This window comes from Crinia signifera, chromosome 4, assembly GCF_055691185.1.
Source record: "Crinia signifera chromosome 4, ASM5569118v1, whole genome shotgun sequence".
Lineage (NCBI taxonomy): Eukaryota > Metazoa > Chordata > Amphibia > Anura > Myobatrachidae > Crinia > Crinia signifera.
The window spans coordinates 316111205-316131058 of NC_139220.1; the positions used below are offsets into that span (position 1 = coordinate 316111205).

General features: G+C 46.0%; 1 protein-coding gene across 1 annotated transcript in view; it reads right to left on the reverse strand.

Annotated features, from left to right (window-relative positions):
• LOC146073355 (uncharacterized) overlaps positions 1-11388 on the reverse strand; it is a 34944-nt gene extending 23556 nt beyond the window's left edge. The window contains exon 1 of the mRNA XM_083180532.1: positions 11251-11388. The gene's annotated coding sequence lies outside the window, so the exon portion shown is untranslated. The remainder of the gene's footprint in view (positions 1-11250) is intronic.
• Positions 11389-19854: the final 8466 nt, after the last annotated feature.

Below are 19854 nucleotides of genomic sequence, written 5' to 3' on the forward strand. Positions count from 1 at the left end.
CATCTTGTCCAGTATTTCACTGAATCTGTTGATCCCCTTAGCAGTATCCTGCATCACCTGAATAAGTGCAGGATCTGCCTGGGTAAGAGGTAAGGAGCCAGACGACTGCTGAGATGATGGCATAGGTCTCTGTGATTCTACCAGCACATCACTCTGCCTGTCCAGAAGCTGCACCAAAGCGTTTACCGACCTGCCTAGGGCACTGGCCCACGCAGGTTCACTCTGCTCTCCCCTATGGTGTTCACTGCCCATGGGTCTCACATCAGCGCAAGTAATACATAAGCCCCCCTTGGCCATCTGCTCAGGGACAAACTTTTGTGTGCAAACATTGCACGCGCTCAGTGCACTAAGGACTCCCTCCCCCAAAACCACAGCCTGATGCTCAGACATGATGCAAGTGAAGCGTATATATATATATCTCAATATACACAGTGCAAACAATTGTACAAGCGTTTATACAAAGTCAATGCACCCAATCACTTAGCTGTCTGTAGGTTTCAACTGCGGGGAAGCGATGCCCAGGAAATCCAAGTCACTCTGCCAGGATCAATAAGCCAGCTCAGCTCCGCTGCAAGCGTTCTGAAAGGCGCCAAAGTCAGAGTGAAGGAAGAGACCAAAGTCCCTGCTGCTGCGGGGTCCGTGACCTTTTGGCGCCAACCACCCCCAGCTAGCCGCTCCTTAGGTAGGATTTCCTTGTTCCAGTATCTCCCCCTCAAATGGGGACCACTTGGAACATGCCTGTCACAGCGCTGCTGTCCTCTCAGTCAGGAGCTCAGCGTGTAAGCTCCGCATAAAATGGCCGCCGCCATCACGGAGCGCCTGTCCCCCATGATCCCCACCTAAATGTGGAGCCGGTTTCAGGCTACTCCGGAGCCCAGGCAGCCTCTTAATAGAGGCTGTAAGCGCAGCACAGGGAGACCAGACAGAGTCTACCCTGTGCACAGAGAGCTGACAGGACGCGCTTCTGTCAGCTCCTGCTGCGCTAGCAGTGTGAGGATTCACTATGAAAATCCTCACACTGTGCCTACCTAGCTAGGGTAATAGTTAATAAAATAATAAAAATCCCCTAACTACTCTAATTCTTCGGCTGCTCCTGCAGCCCTTTAGAATAGCACCCACTCCAGTGGGCACCTAACACGAACTGAAGAGTCCAGGGATGCAGTAGGGGAGGAGCCTACCCTCTAAAGCTTTAGGATAGGTGCCTGGCTCCTTCGGACCCTCCTACATCCCAGTGTTGAGCTGTGTCACCAGGACCATTGAAAGAGAAATATAGAAATGTCTAGAGGAACAAGACAGGGCTGCCCCCTATCACCCCTCCTTTTTAATTTAATTTTAGACCCAATGTTACGGATAATACAGAACTGGACCTTACTCAAAGGCATCCGCGTGGGAACACAAACCATTAAAATAACAGCCTTTGCAGACGATCTCCTGCTCTATGTGGCAAACCCGGAGGAATCCCTGAAACCTCTTATGGAAAAACTAAAAGAGATTAGTCTCCAATCTGGGTTTGGGATGAACTTTGAGAAATCAATTGCAATGACCCTAGATACCAAATGCACTAAGCCCCAGTGGGCACATGACATAAACTTAAAATGGGCAAAAGAAGGGTTTAGATACTTGGGGGTTTATCTCCCTAAAGACATAACAAGCTTACACGACCTAAACATAAATAATGCTCTAAATCAACTAAAAAAAGATATAAGGGGTTGGAAACATCTGAAATTGTCATATACAGGAAGGTTGAACCTATTAAGAATGATATCATTACCCAGACTGCTGTATCCTCTCCAAAATCTGCCCCTTCTGCTAACACAGAAAAACACAGTTGAAGTAAATAAATTGTTCCGGGATTTTATCTGGATAGACAAAAAGGCAAGAATCAGCCTAATTAAGATGCAACAGAAACGAAATAATGGAGGCTTTAACTTCCCCAATGTGACGTGGTACAACCAAGCAGCTATGTTGAGGCACTTGAGGGATTGGATACAGCAGTCTGAAATCTATACAAATACATCTTTAGAACAAGAGCTTATAGGGAATATTAACTTGGTCAATTTCCTACACTTAGAAAAAGCAAAAATAGATCCAGAGATATTGAGCAACCCATTATTAATGTCACTGAGAAAACTATGGTTTATCCTAAGGAAAAGAATGCAAATAAATCCAAATAAATCGCAATTTATAACATTCCTACAAAACCCAGATTTCCAGGAAGGAAGGGCAGGCAACCCATTTAAAAATCTGAAGAGCCAGGGGATAAGCCGAATAGAACATCTTTTGGATGTAGAGGGGGGCAAAGCCCTGACATATACCCAGGCGGTAGATAAATATGGTCCGCTTACAACGCATAATATCACATTTATACAGGCCCAACACTATACAAAACAGGTATTACAAAATTTGACAATAAGAGACCTGAACAATCCTTTGGATATATTATTAAAAAAACAAGTTCCATACAAGAAAGTCATAACAGCTCATTATAAATTCTTATATCAGCCTTTAGATTATGAGAAAATAAAAACAGGTATAACAAAATGGAAAGAAGTACTCCCAAACATACCATTAGAAAAACTAATAAAATCTCTTGAGGATTCAGTAAAAACCATACCAGCTATAATGTACACAGAAATGTTTTATAATATATCCCATCAGACATACTTAACACCAAAAAGGAGGTTCGAAATGGGTATAGCTCCAGATAGTAAATGTTTAAAGTGTGATAGAGTGGGGGCAGATCTGTTTCACTGCCTGTGGGAATGCGGCCAGATTAATAAATTTTGGGGGGGAAGTGTGGCAGTTCTCCCTAAAATTATTGACATATACGTTTCCATTGACCCCGGAGTGGTCTATCTTTGGGATAATGGGAAGGGAGATAAAGACAGCTAGGAAGGAAAAAAAACTATTACTGGCAATTTCAGCCGCGGCCAGGAAAAGCATTCTCCACAGGTGGATAGACACATCTGCTCCCACAATGAAACTCTTCGAAGAAAAATTAATGTATATATTCCGTATGGAATGGGTGGAGGCGACACTCCAAAAGGAAAAAAGGGTGAAAGAGCTCTTGTCATGGGGACCTATCATAGAAAAACAACCAACGATAATAAAAACACATCTAAGACAATGCTTTCAAACAACAAGTTGGTACGAGGCAAGAGTAGCATCGTATGAAGACCCGATAAACATTATAGATAGTTAAGTACTTGACAGTAGCTCCGAAAATGTTTTATATGATTTGTTGTATGATTATTTTGAAAAATTTTGTATTATTTGCTGTATGTTTATTGATCTAGTTTTTATGAGTTTGGATTAAACTTATGATTTTCTCTCTTAACGGAGCACTTAATGAACCAAAGGAACAAATAAGGGGAACATAAAGCAAATTAAAGTAATTGGTATAGTAAATAAAAATGGGAAAACGGGGGCCAGCAAATTGAATGCACCCGGAAAGATATAATAAGATAAAAATTGATCGGAGAGCTCCGCTCAGAGAGGAACGCATGGGGATAACGATGTAATTCTTTAGCTATAAGTGTATATGTGTAAAAATAACGGATGTAAAGATAGGAAAAGTTCTCTCGTAAAAATGTAAATCTGAAGAGAAACCAAGCTGACCAATGTATCAATGTACAATCTGCTTCAAAAATGTTAATAAAGAGAAAGTAAAAAAAAAAGGGAGGATAACCTCAATCCAGCCGATAGTCCCATCTGAAGGAACTCCAAAAGCCTTGCCAAGGAAAAAATTGCCTTGGGCAACCCCCTTAGAATCACACCAACGAACATATGCCTTCCATATCCAATGGTTATGTGAAGCCATGACATCTTGCCTAGCTTTGATCATTGTTGGAATAACTGATAGAGGAATACATATTCTCTTTAGAAGTTTAGTCTCAACAGCCAAGCCGTTAAACGCAGACAAGGTAATTTTGGGTAGATGAATGGACCCTGTTGTAATAGGTCATCAAGAGGAAAGTGCCACAGTGAGTAAAACCGGAAGGTCGGCGGCCAGGAGCTGGACGCTGGAACGCACAGCTTCCGGGTTAGCCGGAGCTGTGGGATGTCCTCAGTAAATTAGGTGATCTACATGGCTTAAAGCAATAATATGGGGCTGCTTTTAGATGGAAGGCTATTTAGAGTATAAGGGTTCTATATAAAAGCCATGAAGTGTTAAGAAATGCTAGGTATATAGCCAGACCGATGTGAACTGCAAGTACCGGGGAGAGCATGATTGACAAGGGGGTTAATGGGAAAAATTATTTGGATACTAAATTGGGTGATGATTCTTATTAGAGGGTGAGTGAATTAATGCTATGGACGGGTCAAAACGATTGAGGGTATTGACATGTTTAATAAATGGATCAATAGGTGAATTATATAGTTGGTGGTTTATGGGCTGTGATAATTAAAAAATATAATAATAAATGATATAGGCCGGGAACAGAGTCTAATCTAAATGGATATTTATTATACGATTTACAATAAATGATTAGTGGTGGTGTGTTCCACGGTGTTATTTATTAATCTTATCAATATCTTATTGTGATGTATTTGATACGGGCATCCAGATCCTAGTCTAGTCCTGAACTACCTGCAATATCTCTACTGCTTTTAATGTTTTTAGTATTTTTTATATTTTTGTGTTTTTTATATTTTTATTTTAAATTTTAAATTTTTTATCTATATATTTACATTGCGTGTAATACTTAAGGTTTTAATATAGCAATGATTCTATGGTGGTTTTTGAAATATTATGCTAAGGTGATTAATTCTTATGTCTGGCAGATGAAGTTTTTTCTGCTTATATTTTAATATTCTGCTTAAGGGTGGTTTCTCTAGCGCACTATCATCCACCAAAGAGTGTAAGGTGGTATGAGGATAGAGGGTTATATATGCAGGATCCATGTTTGGCATCTGAATGGTGCTGACCGTCTGGAGCAGTCTAATACTAACGAGAGATATATTATGCAGTAATATACAGATGTGATCAGACATGGGGTTATACAGATTGTTTTATGACACGCTAACAAAAAATGAGACTTTAGAGCAAGCACATTTTCGTGATAGTTAGAAAAAATGCATACGTGTTCACTAAGAGCCACCAAAGGATGCAACCCAATTGGTGCATGTGGGTTTCCAAGGTAGCACATATTGTCCTTTCACTGTTAAGGAAGGTAGACATAGGGGAAGAGGGAGGGGAGAAAAGTCATGGGAAACATTACACAGTACGTGGGTCTAGGTGGGACGACAAACCAATAACAATATGTGCATAGAAAAAGTATAAAAAAAGTGAAAAATAGAAAAAAGGTAGAAAAAGTACACTGTAGTAGCGTGGAATATAGTTATTCAATTTTGTGTCCATTACACAAGACTATGTCATGGGTAGGTACACAGAAAAGTTTGAATTATCTCAAAAAGATGGAAAGGGGGTTATTCTCGTTGAGTCCTTTAGGTGCTAGGGTATCCAATTGATGTATCCATCGGCTCTCTAGTTTCCTTAGTGTAAGGACCCAATCTCCTCCGCGGGGGGGGGGGGCACCCAGTCAATAATACGGCAGCGTAAGCTGGAGTTTTGATGTCCTGTAGAGAGGAAGTGGCGTGGTATGGGTAACTCAGCTTTCTTAGTCTCTAATGCCGCTCTGATGGAGTTGCAGTGATTCGCCATCCTTTCTCAGAATTTCCTCGTTGTCATCCCAATGTAGGCAAGGCCACATGGGCAGTTTAATAGATAGATGACATGGTCCATCTGGCAATGTAGGCGGTATCTTATTTTAATTGGTCTGCCTGAGTGTGGGTGTGGGAAGGTTGGACCCGGTATGAGGCTATTGCAGGTTGTACAGCCGGCGCAGCGGAAGCAACCTGGGCGTTTAGAGTGGAGCCAGGTAGTGCTGCTGTCTGTCTGTGGGCTTCCGGTGGGTCGCATGAGTAGTTCCTTCAAATTCGGTCCCTTCTTGTATGCCACCATAGGTGGGCCGTAGTGTTGCATCTTTTGTGTGTGGTCGGACGCTATAATAGGCCAATGTTTCCTAAGGCTCTTCTGGACTTTGGGGGAAACGTGATCGTACATGTTTACGAAAACCATCCTCGTGGGCTTTGGTATTTGTGTCACGGTTTGAGGAGTAGTCACTTTGTCAGGCATCGGTTGAGTGTGGTCTTTGAGTATCCCTGTTGTGTGAATCGGTTAGTCATTTTTCCAATTGGGGTTCCATGCTAACACTATCTGTGTTATTGCGCATGACACCCATATATTGGGAAATAGATAGATGATGTTCTTCAGGGCCAGTGGGTGTTGACTCGTCATGAAAAAGAGGGTGTTTCTGTCTGTAGTTTTGCGGTAGAGACTTGTTTGTAGTTTACCATCTAGTACTTTGACCTTGATGTCAAGAAAGTTAATGGAGTCTCCATTGATGAGATGCATAAATTTGATGGGATGATTCTTAGAGTTGAGTGAGTTGACCATTTCTGTTAATTCGTCAGGTGTGCCTGACCAAAGTAAGAAGATATCATCAATGAACCTCTTGTAGAATTTGATTTGGTAATGATACTGGGGTAGTATATGCGTGTTCTTGTAGTCGAGCATATACAATCCTGCGTAAGAAGGTGCCAAATTGGACCCCATTGTGGTGCCGGATACCTGGATGTAGTACCTTTTTTGGTACAAAAAGTGGTTGCAGTGAAGGATGATCTCGGCTAGCTCGACCATGAAAGTCGGTCGGTGGTTTGAGTATAGGTCGTTTGTCCAATTTGGTCCGTTGAACTTGGAGGCCATCTGTGTGGGGTATCACCATGTATAGCGAAATTCGAGACCTTAATGGTGCCGACCTAGCAAGAAGAAGGCGCCAAACAACAGCACCCCCTTAAACACGTGATTCACATCTATGTGAAATAAGGAATGGTGCCATTTGAAACTCAAAATGCGGAGCACGGTATACAGCCTCTCCTGAGTCTTCTGTCTCTCCGTCTGACACCGGGCTGTGCACAGCGGCTGTCAGACTTGCCTCCCGTTTTCTGTGACTGTCGTGCATCTCGGTCACCGCCACAAAAAGCATCTAGCGCCGCTTACCTGCACCCGCACTTCCCTGGAGCTATGGCACTGGTCGTGGAACTGTAATGCTAACTACACACAGTTGCGGAGGGTCCCTGGTGTGGAGGCACCGGTGGCTGGGTACTAGAGGGCCACTGCGTGTAGTGCCGACCAGACCCCTCCAGGGTCCCACGTAGCAAGAAGACCCCGCTGAAAGGTCTGCCTGTCCTCAAATGTCATAAAAAATAGAAATAAAAATAAAACCTAATCCAGGGGACCGACTCCTCTGGGCACTTTTTCTAAGACCGGGGTCTGGGTGGTGATAGAGTTTTCTTAAAGTGCCGACTCCTTAAGTACACCTACTCTATCCCCATATGTGATGAGTGCAGTGTCCCCTGTTGCATGTACAGTGAAAGTACAAAAAACCCCATGACGACCTTTTGACTGCCGACCTTCCCCATGTCGACCTAATGGCATGTCGAACTAGCCCATGTCGACCTTCAGTCACGTCGACTTAGTGACCGTATCCCGAGTCACTAAGGAACATCAGGTAAGTGCATGATAGGGAGTGTCATCTGCAGACACCACAGGTAGATGTGTATGTGTATATGTGTGTGTGTGTGGTGGTGGTGTGGGGGGGGGGTAGTGTTCTAAGAAGCAGCAGCTGGGCAGCAGGAGGGGGCACTGAGCACAGACTTTGTGAACATAAGGGAGAACAGGGAAACACAATGGGCCTGATTCAGACCTGTTTGCATAGGACCAAATGTGGCTCTTTGTCCCGATGGAGGGTGTCTGCGCATGTGTACTGTCGTCAATTTTGGCAAAGTTTTCATTCTCCAAGGCACGGGCGGATGTTGGCACCCACCTTGATTAACCATCAAAGGATTTCTCCTCTGTGCATCTGCATGCGAATGTATACACAACCGTTCACATCCCTACCATGAAAACCTGCAGCCTAGTGAGCAGGCCTGAATCAGGCCCTGTGTGTAGAGCAAGGAGAAGTTGTATACTCCATCAACTTATTCACCTGTATGTGCGCTTTTAAAAGACCAGACCAGAAATGTAATTACCGGTAACTGCACACGGTAACAGACAGCTGGAACATACGGCGTTCCATAATGAGCACATGTATCGGCTCCCCACTGACACAGCACTTCCAGTGTGTGGTCTGTCAACAGGTGGCGGACGTGACTCCATTCACAATTGAGCCTGGGACGCCATCTCCGCAAAGGAAATGAATCAGGAAGCATAAATTGCTAATTTGCGCTCTCTCATTTATATATTTTTAAAAAATCATTTACTCTGTATTTGTCCTGTATTGTCTTCAACTGTAAGTCACTGTTTTCCTGTATTGATTATGTGTACTCTGTAACTGGGCGCTGCGGAACCCTTGTGGCGCCATATAAATAAAGGAGAATAATAACATCAGCAAGTACCTCTCTGTGATCATTCTCTGCCACCCTCTTCAATCCCCGTCACCCTTCCCATCCCCATTACCCGCAATCCCCGTCACCCTTCCCATCCCCATTACCCGCTGCCTCCTTGTCACTGACTGCCATCCCATATTACCCACTGCCTTCCATTGCCACCCTCTGCTCCTTCCCAGTCACTCCTGCCTAAACCCCATCTATCCCCCTAGCACCTAACCTTCCCATCCCAGCCTAACCACAACTCTCCCCTGTGTCTAATGGGACCAAGCCTAACCCCATTTCTCTACCTAGTGCCTAACCCTCCCATCCTAACCTCATCTCTCCCCTAATGCAGGGATGGGGAACTTCCAGCCCTGCAGCTGTTATTGAACTACATATCCCAGCATGCCCTGCAACAGTTGTAGCATGGCACTTAGCAAAACTGTGGCAGGGCATGCTGGGATGTGTAGTTCAACAAGAGCTGAAGGGCCGAAGGCTCCCCATCCCTGCCCTAATGCCTTACTCTCCCAGCCTAACCCCATCTCTCCCCTTAGTGCCTTACCCTCCCATCCCAGCCTATCCCTGACTCTTCCTCTAGAGTAGGGGTGGGCAACAAGTGGCCCTCCAACTGTTATTTTCGCATATTTAATGAGATGCAAATTCGCGGCAAAATAGCGCAATAAAGTGCGATATAGTGCGATTTTTAGTCATGAAAATTGGCACATTTTCTGAAATGTGTGATTTTAATGTAAAAAAAAGTGGGAAAAAAAAACTGCGTGGGGTCCCCCTCCTGTGCATAACCAGCCCCGGGCTCAAAGAGCCGGTCCTGGTTTCATAAAATCACAGGAACAAACAAGTTGGGGTTCCCTGGATTTAATCAAACCAGCACCAGGCTCAAGGGCCGATCCTGGTACCCAAAATTCGGGGGTCTGGGGGCGGGTTTGTTTTCATCCGGAGCTCCGCCCCCAGACCGGGACTTAGCCCCGCCATCCAATCATGGTCCGGGAAAAGCCTGAAGTCCCGGTCTGGGGGCGGAGCTCCGGATGTAAACAAACCCACCCCCAGACACTGGAGAGCATTGCGGAGGGTCCGGAGAAGCCCCGAAGATCAGCATTATGAGTATATTTTGCTTTCTCAGGTTCCCCACTTTGGATTCTACAGGACAAGGGGACCGATCTTCTATCAACATAGGTATGTATGGATGTATGGGCTCCGTATGTAATAAAGTTTTACTGTCAGTGTGTGTGTGTTTTTATTTAACTATTTGTACTGCTGGGGCACTACTAGTCCCAGCGGGCCCTTTATTGCCCCGCATACTGGGACTTGTGGTTCTCCAAGTCCCTGCATGTGGTGCAGGCTTGCTGGGACTCATAGTTCCACAGCAGTATACAATAGTTCTTTTCTTTTACACCTATAATTAGCTCGATGCCCACCGCCCAGGGGCATCGAGGACAGCATCGGGCTTCAGCATGGGCAGGTAAGTTCTGAAGGGGGGGGACCCCTTCTTTGGGGGGGTCCCAACTTCCCCAGGACCCCTGCCCATGGTGACCGGTCAGGGGGACAATGCTTTGGCCGGGAGGACTTGTATAAAAAGTTTCCCCCCGGCTGTGGCATTACCCTGCTAGCTGGTTGGGCCCGGTGCTGGTTCTTGAAATACGGGGGACCCCTACTCATTTTGTCCCCTGTATTTTGGGAACCAGGATCGGCCCTTGAGCCTGGTGCTGGTTTGATAAAATCCAGGGAACCCCAACTTGTTTGTACCTGTGATTTTATGAAACCAGGACCGGCTCTTTGAGCCCGGGGCTGGTTATGCTCAGGAGGGGGGGGGGGGGGATCACTTTTTTGTTTTAACTCTTTTTTTTGCACCAGAACCATGCACAGATCTCAATGATCTGTGCATGTTTATGACAAATTCGCGAGTCAGAACCTGGTCTATTTGTTTTGCGATTTTTAGTACCCTTTACTAAATAATCGCATCCCATTAAATAGACGATTTGTATACTTTTTAATGGGAAAACATCTGGATGCGATTTTTAGTTTTACTAAAAATCGCACCTTTAAAATGTGCAAATTTGCTGGGAAAAAATTCGATTTTTTCTGAAAATCACACCCTATAAAATATGTGATTTTCGGAAAATGGCCGAAAACGGCCGTTTTTGCGGGAAAAAAAAATCGCAAACAAAAAGTCAGATGGGGTCATTAGGTTGACAGTCAAAAGGTCGACATGGATTTTCACATTTTTATATTCTCCCTCCATACCCGGATGGTAGAGCATGAAATACCACCTGTCCGCCCCCCAAAAAAAACATGAAAACCAATGTTGACCTTTTGACTGTCAACCTTCCCCATGTCCACCGAATGACCCTGTCGACCTTAAGCCACATCGACCTTTTTCATTAGTCTACCTTCAGTGGTTGACTCAATGCATGTCGACCTAGAGGCTGTATACCACTATCAGTCAGTACCTGCCCCTTCTGTTATATATAATCTATCTCTCTCTCTATAGCTGGCAAAGGGGACTGGCACTCTGTACAAATGACCCAGCCGCCGGGGCTGCCTTCCTACACTGTATACACCACAGACCTGGCACCCAGAGACCCGAATACAGGAAGAGGCCGCACTGCACGGACCTGTGTAACCAGCAAGTGTAGTCATCAGGGCAATAACAATGTTACACCATGAGGGGTCAGCGTCACGTTACCAGGGCAGCAGCCATTTCCCTCAGGACCTAAGGCAGTTCCCATACAGGGCAATGTGCTTGGTGAGTGCAGGGTGCAGAGGTCACACAGGAAATACAGTAATACACAGATTATATACCTCAGCCTGTGATGTGTGAATTCGGAATGGAGTCCGGCCAGCTCCGTCTGCAGACACCAGGGGGACTTCCTGGTCACGTGACACCGCCTCTCTGACGTCATCCTGTAGTTCTGGAGTCATCTCTGTACTACAACTACGGGTGCCCAGAGGTTCCAAACCTGTAATAACATGACAAAGCGCAGCAAGCCATAAAGCAGTGTAGCAGCATTGAGATAGGACAAAAGCTAAAGTATTCTAACTAGTGCAATGTGACAAATATTACATTTACAGACACAAGGAAGTTTCAATAAAGAAAAAAATATATATATAGATAGATAGATAGATAGATAGATAGATAGATAGACACTTTTAAATTATGAATGTATGGAAGTCTGGAGTGTATTATGAGCCGCAATGTAAATGTGAACTTTTATAGTTACAAGTAGCCTGTTTATAATATAACTCTGGATCAGAGCTTAAAAATATTGTTATAAAGAGAACATTATAAAAAGAGGTACTTCTGTAGTTTCACGGTGACAGCTTATGCCGTCAGCGTAGCGTTCCTGTCAGAATCAGCCTAGTGTTCCCGTGGCCAGCGTAGTTAGTTTAGTCAGTCAGAAGTAGCGTAGTGTTCCCACGGCCGCTTAAGTGTCCCTGGCTATGTTATCAGCGTAGGCTGCCGGCGTGAAACACAAGTAACTACCGTACTGTTGCCGGGAACTGCTTCTCTGTCCCCGGCGTCCCTGGCAAGCCTACTGAGTGCCTCTCTCACACCGCCGGCGCCAGCATGATCCAAAGCGTGGCGAGCGCAGCAGATTACCTTACATGTAATCCGCGTCCGCTCACCACGCTTTGGGCTCGGTGGCTCGCTGCGCACGCCACACTATATAAAATCAACTCCACGCTGACGTGGATAGTGAGGGTATGAAAATGTCAGATGGACATGTAACGCATGCACTCGCCACGCTTCGGAGTGTCGTGGATAGTGGGGTTTGAAAAGGCGCTACAGAACCACTAACTCTGTAGGCAGGGTTGCTGTACCCTGCCGTAATAGCCACTCAGACACAGGAGCGTGTCATTGCTGGAGCGTCTGAGATGCCCCTGCGTGTCAAACAGATGGAGCACCTCTCCGCTGGCACCAGCATAATCCCCTCTCCGACAAAGAGAGGGGATCATGGTGGCACCGGCAGTGTGAGAGAGGCGCTGAGGCTTGCCAGTGACGCCGGGGACAGAGATGCAGTTCCCGGCAACAGTACGGTAGTTACTTGTGTAGTTTCACGGTGGCAGCCTACACTGATAACATAGCTTAGGCTTCCGCCGTGAAACTACACAATTAAGGCAGCCAATGGGCTACGCTGATAACGTAGCTTCAAACGTAGCATAAGCTGCCGCCGTGAAACTACACAAGTACCTAAAAAAGATATTCCAAGTAATTTATTGCTTAAGCGAATGGTTCCCAAACTGTATGCTGTGGTACCCTGGGATCAGTGGGGTAATAATAGCCCCACAGATCCCATGGTGGCGGGGAGGCGCTGTGTAGTTGTGGGCACAGGGTGTCTGCGGGGCTATTGTAATGCATACCCCCAAATTTTCCATGGCAAGAATAGGGACCCGCACGAGCGCCTGGAAAGGGGTGTGGCTTGCGTAAATTAGGGTGTGGCATATGCTAATGAGGGTCACACAGGTCATGAGGGTCACACCCCTGTTTTTGGCCACTGCGCCTCTGAATAGACCCTGCGCACAGCATCTATTCTGTCAGAATAGACGCCCTCCCCACCGCAGCGGGACACTACCGGTCGTGACGTTCCCGCGTTTAGCGGTACAGTTGGGAGGTATGCATACAGCAGACAGTTTTTGAGTATGTCTCATTTTGTGATGGTCCGTTTTCATTAGAAGCTGGAGCCGGGACCGCAGACAAGGTGTGGGAACCTACAGAAGCGGCTTTTGAAAGGGTAAGGCGGGGGGGGGGGGGTAACTGTGGGGGAGGGGCAGGTGGGAGCTGTTGAAATTTTGGTGTGGGGGCTCAAAACTTGTAGTTGTGCCACTACCTGGGATACTGGCAGGGGTGCCTTGGGTTTTGGTCCAGGACAAGTTCTTATTATTTATGGTTAACGTTAGACAGTGTTGCCTACTTTTGAAAAGTGGTTTCAGGGAGATTTTAGATGCTGAGGGGGCGTATCATGTTCCACTCATCTGAGTGTCTAGTGACAACTATGGGCGTGTCTATTTTAACCTTGAGTGTACCCTGTTCCCCCTGACTGTGCCCTGTGTGACCCTGACTGTGGTCTCTGCCCCCCTGACTGTGCCCTGTGCCACCTTGACTTTTTAACCTAGGTAATAGGGTGCATTATTCCTCTTTCCTAGTTCCCTGACCACTGCTCTAGGCCTCCATGCTGCTGCAGCTTCATAAAAATTGATCCTCTTCCCATGCTTCATTATTGCTCATCTCCCCCCTCCTCACTGCTTCCCCCCAAAAATGTATGAAACAGCAGGCAGAGAAAAAAATTGATAAAGCAGAAGAGGGGCCAGAGAGCACCTGAGTGAGGAACCCTTTTAAATCAGCAGAGGGATAGAAGTCATTTTAATAAGCAGTGAAGGAAGCACAAGCTCAGCAGCCAGCGTCCTTGACCACCCACCAATAAATCTCACCCACAGCTGCTCCCCGTGCTGCCATGCTTGCCGCTGCATAGTGCCGCTATTTCTTACAAGTTGTGTTGGTCCTGACGAAGGGAGTAATCCCGAAATGGCGTAGACCGTTAGCACAAGTAAAATTCACGTTTGTTCAACGAAAATCCGGAGTGACGCCTGCTTTCTTTCCTATACTATATTTGTGGAGTTACTTCATCTGGGAGGGCACCCGGGCAGAGCCTCATAGAGAGCGGGGAGTGCCAGACAAATTCCCCCCCCCCCACACACACTATCCACGCCACACCTGCAGCTCTCACAATCTGGTACCCGCTCTTCACCACCCGATAGGTCTCTCGCTGCAGGCCCGGATGTCTGAGTTTCGCTTCGTGGCTTCAGCAGGAAGTGCCTGCTGGCCGGAGCAGCAGGCAGCAATTACTAGTGTGATGAGGGGGCACTGTGGGGCCAGCTTGGCCAGAGGTCTAAGGGCCAGGCTCACCAGCAAGCTGTCTTGTGGGGGGAGGGGTCTTTCCACAGTGGAAGGCTTGGGGCAACAGCCCATCAAGCCCATGGGTTAAGACGGCACTGCAGGGGCCGTATATACGGCCGCTAAATACAAATTTATATTGGCAGCCTGCACGGATCTGTGAGATCCGTGCAGGCTGCAGTATAAAAAAAAATAGAATATAATTAAAAAAAACAGCATGGGGTCCCCCCCCATGGGCATAACTAACCCCAGGCTCAAAGAGCCGGTCCTGGTTTTAAAAAACAAACCGTGTAGGGCAGGACAGGCCAACCTGTGGCTCTCCAGATGTTGTGAAACTACAAATCCCAGCATGCCTTGCCACAGTTTTAACACTCACTTATAGCAAAACTGTGGCAAGGATGATGGGATTTGTAGTTTGACAACATCTGGAGAGCCACAGGTTGGCCAGGCCTGGTGTAGGGGTTCCCTCTATTTTTTAAAAACCAGCACTAGGCTCAAGGGCCAGTCCTGGTTCCCAAAATATGGGGGACAAATGGCTAGGGGTCCCCATATTTCAAGAGCCAGCCCCAGGCCCAACCAGCCAGCAGGGGACATTTATTATATAGGTACTTATGTAATATCTGGACTCCCGTTTTTCTTATGAGACCGCGTCCCCTCGCGGGGCTCGCTGCGCTCACCACGCTTCGGGCACGGTGGCTCGCTGCGCTCGCCACACTTTATAAAATCAACTCCATGCGTAGTTGGATAGTAGGGGTATGAAAAAATGGGGTGCATTTAACATGGGAGTCCAGATAATACATAAGTACCATTATATAAGTCCCCCTGGCCAAAACATTACCCCCTGACCGGTCAGCATGGGCAGCGACCCTGGGGAAATGAGGACCCCTCAATAAAGGGCCCCCCCTCTCCAGGATTAACCCTGGCCGTGCTGAAGCCTGGGGCTGTCACCAGTACCCCAGGGCTGTGGGAACCGGGATGATGTATGTGTAAAAAAATTGAATAAACCATTGGGTTCTGCTGTGGAACTATGAGACCCAGCAAGCCTCCCCCACATACTGGGACTTGGAGAACCATAAATGGGGCATAAATGGCCATGCTGGGACTTTTAGTTCCACAGCAGAACCAATATCCAAATAAACACACAGACACTCAAGAAATGAATAACTTTATTAGGTACTCTTTACCTAGAACGGCGCCCACGATTGAAATCGCGGGCATCGCGGGTAAAATCGCGGTAATCGCGGCATCGCGGGTAAATCGCGGGTAAATCGCGGGTACATCAAAATCGGGTACCCGCGATTACCGCGATTTTCCCATAGAGAACAATGTTAAAAAGCCTGATTGACCGCGATTTTAGCGTTAAATGCCTCAATGCCCGCGATTTTCCCATAGGAATCAATGTTAAATGGGCTACAGAGCCCAAATAGCCCCAATTAACCCTTAAATGTCCCCCCAATTTTTGTACGCCACCCCACGATCCACGCCAACCCGAAGCGTGGCGAGCGCAGCGAGCCCGCGAGGGGCGGCGGTACGCGTCCTACGACCTTTTCATGCCCTACTATCCACGTCGGCGTGGAGTTGAGAACAGAATAGTGTGGCGAGCGCAGCGAGCCACCGAGCCCGAAGCGTGGCGAGCGCAGCGAGCCCCGCGAGGGGACGCGGATACCTTCACAGGTAAGCGCGTCCCCTCGCGGGCTTCACAGGTGTCCGCGTGGCCACGGACACCTGTGAAGCCCGCGAGGGGACGCGCTTACCTGTGAAGGTATCCGCGTCCCCTCGCGGGGCTCGCTGCGCTCGCCACGCTTCGGGCTCGGTGGCTCGCTGCGCTCGCCACACTATTCTATTCTCACACCACGCCGACGTGGATAGTAGGGCATGAAAAGGTCGGAGGACGCGTACCGCCGCCCCTCGCGGGCTCGCTGCGCTCGCCACGCTTCGGGTTGGCGTTGATCGTGGGGTGGCGTTAAAAATTTGGGGGGACATTTAAGGGTTAATGGGCTCTGTAGCCCATTTAACATTGATTCCTATGGCCAAATCGGGTGGATTGAGGCATTTAACACTAAAATCGGGTCCATCGCGGCTTTTAACATTGCTTCCTATGGGAAATCGGGAGCATCGCGTCGCGGGCATCGCGGGTACGTTTATGGCCGGCCGCGACGCGACCGACGCGATTTTTCAGGTTTAACATGGTTTTCAATGGGAAAATCGCGGGCATCGCGTCGGTCGCGTCGCGGGCAGGCATAAATGTACCCGCGATGCCCGCGACGGGCGCCGTTCTAGGTAAAGAGTACCCTTTATTACACTCACACACACCCCATACATACTTATACTTACATTTCCTTGGCGTGGATCAGGTCCACTTCTGACTGAAGTCATCCACTGTACTTGTAAAAAAGCCGATCACCCATACCATCGCGAACAGCAAAAGTGCTGAACATTCAGTGCTTCTCGCTCCGAATGGACAATGAAAGGCTCAGGTTAGTATCCATTCCCAAGGAGCGGAGAAACGCTGGGACTGAGTAGATGGCTCCCATTCCAGAGGTTCGTAGCCTCTGATGGGGAGACAGCGAAAAGCCCAGTACCTTAACCTTGGGATGCGAGAAACACTGAGACTGAGCAGATTGCTCTTCCGAGGGGGCCTCAACCCCTAAGGGAGTCACTCGAAAAGCCCAGTGGTTGTATCCATTCCTATGCCAGGGGCTGGAAAGTGCCTGAACATGCACTGGTGATCCCCATGTCACTATGCACAAGTATGGCACTTGCACTGCGCACTCTCCCTTTAGGTTAGCGTTCACGTCCTTACCCTGGGCCTTTTGGCTGAGATAGGACAATTTTTCACACCCCTCTTTATTATTTATTTTTTCCCCTTTCACATTTGTCACTTTTCATGTTTTCCGTTTTCTGTAGTGCGTCACTTTTTTGGGGGGCTGTGTGTATGACCCTTATGGGCCATCCACTCACCAATGTACCAAAGCTCTCATCCTTTTGGGGAGAGCTGCAGTCCCTCGAGGGCGACCCTGAGCCGCAAGTTGGAGAGAAGCCTACTATGGGTCTCTCCAAACTTTGGTGCGGAGGACTAACCATCCTAACCATTCCGGGGGTTGAGGAAAGAGGGTCGCTCTAAGCTTTGGCGAAGAGGACCCACCGAACCATTTTTTCCCCTCTTGGGTCTTATGGCTGAGAGGGGTTAAAGGAGTAACAGGGCCCTTCTCCTTTGGGAGAGGGTCCATAAGTACGTACGACCCCCTATGCATGATTTAGGTCATTGCATTGGGTGTTGGGAGCACACCTCGGGCTCCCTGAGTTTCTTCAAACTCATCAGCAGTAACCTGGTAAGAGAACAATGTTTGCACTAGTTCTTTTTATAGCTGCTTTTGAGGTTGGCCTTGATCAAATAACAAAATCAATTTTTTTGCATAATAAAATAATACCTGAATAAAGGAGGCTCCTGAATATTGAATCTATAACATACAATAATTGTTATAGGTCATATTACAATTTTTACCTAATAGTAAAATAGCGACCTGAGAATATTTATTTTGCTCTTTCCGAGACAGTTCGCTGTGATATTACAGAGGAAATACAAACAGCCTAAGGCAGTGATTCCCAAACTGTGTGCCTAGGCACCCTGGGGTGCCTCAGGACACTTGCAGTGGTGCCTTGGGTTGGTGGACTAGGATCAATTCATATTATTAATGGAAAACGTAACAGGCAAAACCAGTGCTTGTGGCTGCCAATCATAATATATGTGGACAAACAGAAGAAAATCCTGCCCCTCACCACATAACTGTGACATATAATTACAATGCACTGAATTTATTTATTTTTTCTGAAATTCTCAATAAGAAGCATTTGACCTAGGGGTGCCTTGAAAAAATGTTGATGCTCTAGGGTGCCGTGATTCAAAAAAGTTTGGGAACCGCTGGTCTATGGACTTTTTGTAGTGTAAATGATTGCCGCTTTAAAAAAACTGGAGATTTCTTACCAAATCTCTCACTTTCTGAATCTCTCATCCTATTAAATCTCACCCTATATGTCATTGAATACAAAATATATTACTATGTATGTATAATGAATAAACATGAAAACAGTTCCCACTTTTAAATATATGAATCAAAAACTTTTTGAAAAATCTTTGTTAAAGTCTATTTGTCTGTTCCCTACATCTGTTTTTCTGCTGAACTTTGTTGTGTAATGTCGGATTAGGATATTTATAAGAATGTAACAGTTATTGCATCTTCTTATGTTATAAATTTGTACATCTCATACCCCCAATGAAGCATCTTTGAGGTGAAATGCGTCAGTTTAATCATATATACAAATACAAACGACTGTTAAGAATGGATCATTCCAATAATGAAGAGACTGTAAAAAGTGCATTTTAATGGTTTTTAATAAATGTTTTAACATTCCCTAGTTGTTGTTAATTCCAGAAGTTTAATAATTATAACAATATTATAAGAGGGGCGCATATAACACTATTGTTTGTGGTATTGTTGTACGGGATCTTACTAGTAGGAAACCCAGTGTTAAGAGGAGCGAACCACCATATATATATATATATATATATATATATATATATATATATAATTGTGCAAAAACGCTGGCACTCAACTCCAGAAGGAAACTTTTTGCCTGGTGCCTTCAGTATAAGTACAGGCAATGCTGTCCCATGTAGACAATTGGAGAAGACTGCGTCACTCGGGACTGGTTTAATAACAAACAACTCATAGCCAGACAATGGTTAAGTTGACGTTTCAGTCCCTCAGGCTTTTATCAAAACAGCTTAGATGTAAGCTGTTTTGATAAAAGCCTGAGGGCTGAAACGTCAACTTAACCATTGTCTGGCTATGAGTTGTTTGTTATTAAACCAGTCCCGAGTGACGCAGTCTTCTCCTATTATATATATATATATATATATATATATATATATATAGACATTGTAGGGGCTCTGCACACACTAAATTAACTGATAATAAATAGTGGAGATTTGGTTCATGAATTGATCAATGCATTTAAGCCTGCAGCCCCCGTCAAGGGACCCCACTGTTCTGCAGGTCCTAACACTATCGCTGAAAATGGCTACAATACACATAGCTATCACATCAATGTTTGATTCCAGGCATGCTATCTGGTCTGAAGCTCACAGCACACTTTGCTTTAATAGGTGAGCAGCTACCAACACACCTGTCACTAATCATCTAGGGAAATGGTTAACATAAGCTATGGAATCTTAGTTAAAAACAGGGTGCATGAGAGAATGTGACCACAATAAGACTAATTAAAAAATTAATCTTATACACAATAGTTTTTAATTAGTTTTTTTTAATTAGTCTTATTGTGGTCACATTCTCTCATGCACCCTTTTTTAACTAAGATTCCATAGTTCCATGTTAACCATTTCCCTAGATGATTAGTGACAGGTGTGTTGGTAGCTGCTCACCTATAAAAGTGTGCTGTGAGCTTCAGACCAGATAGCATGCCTGGAATCAAACATTGATGTGATAGCTATG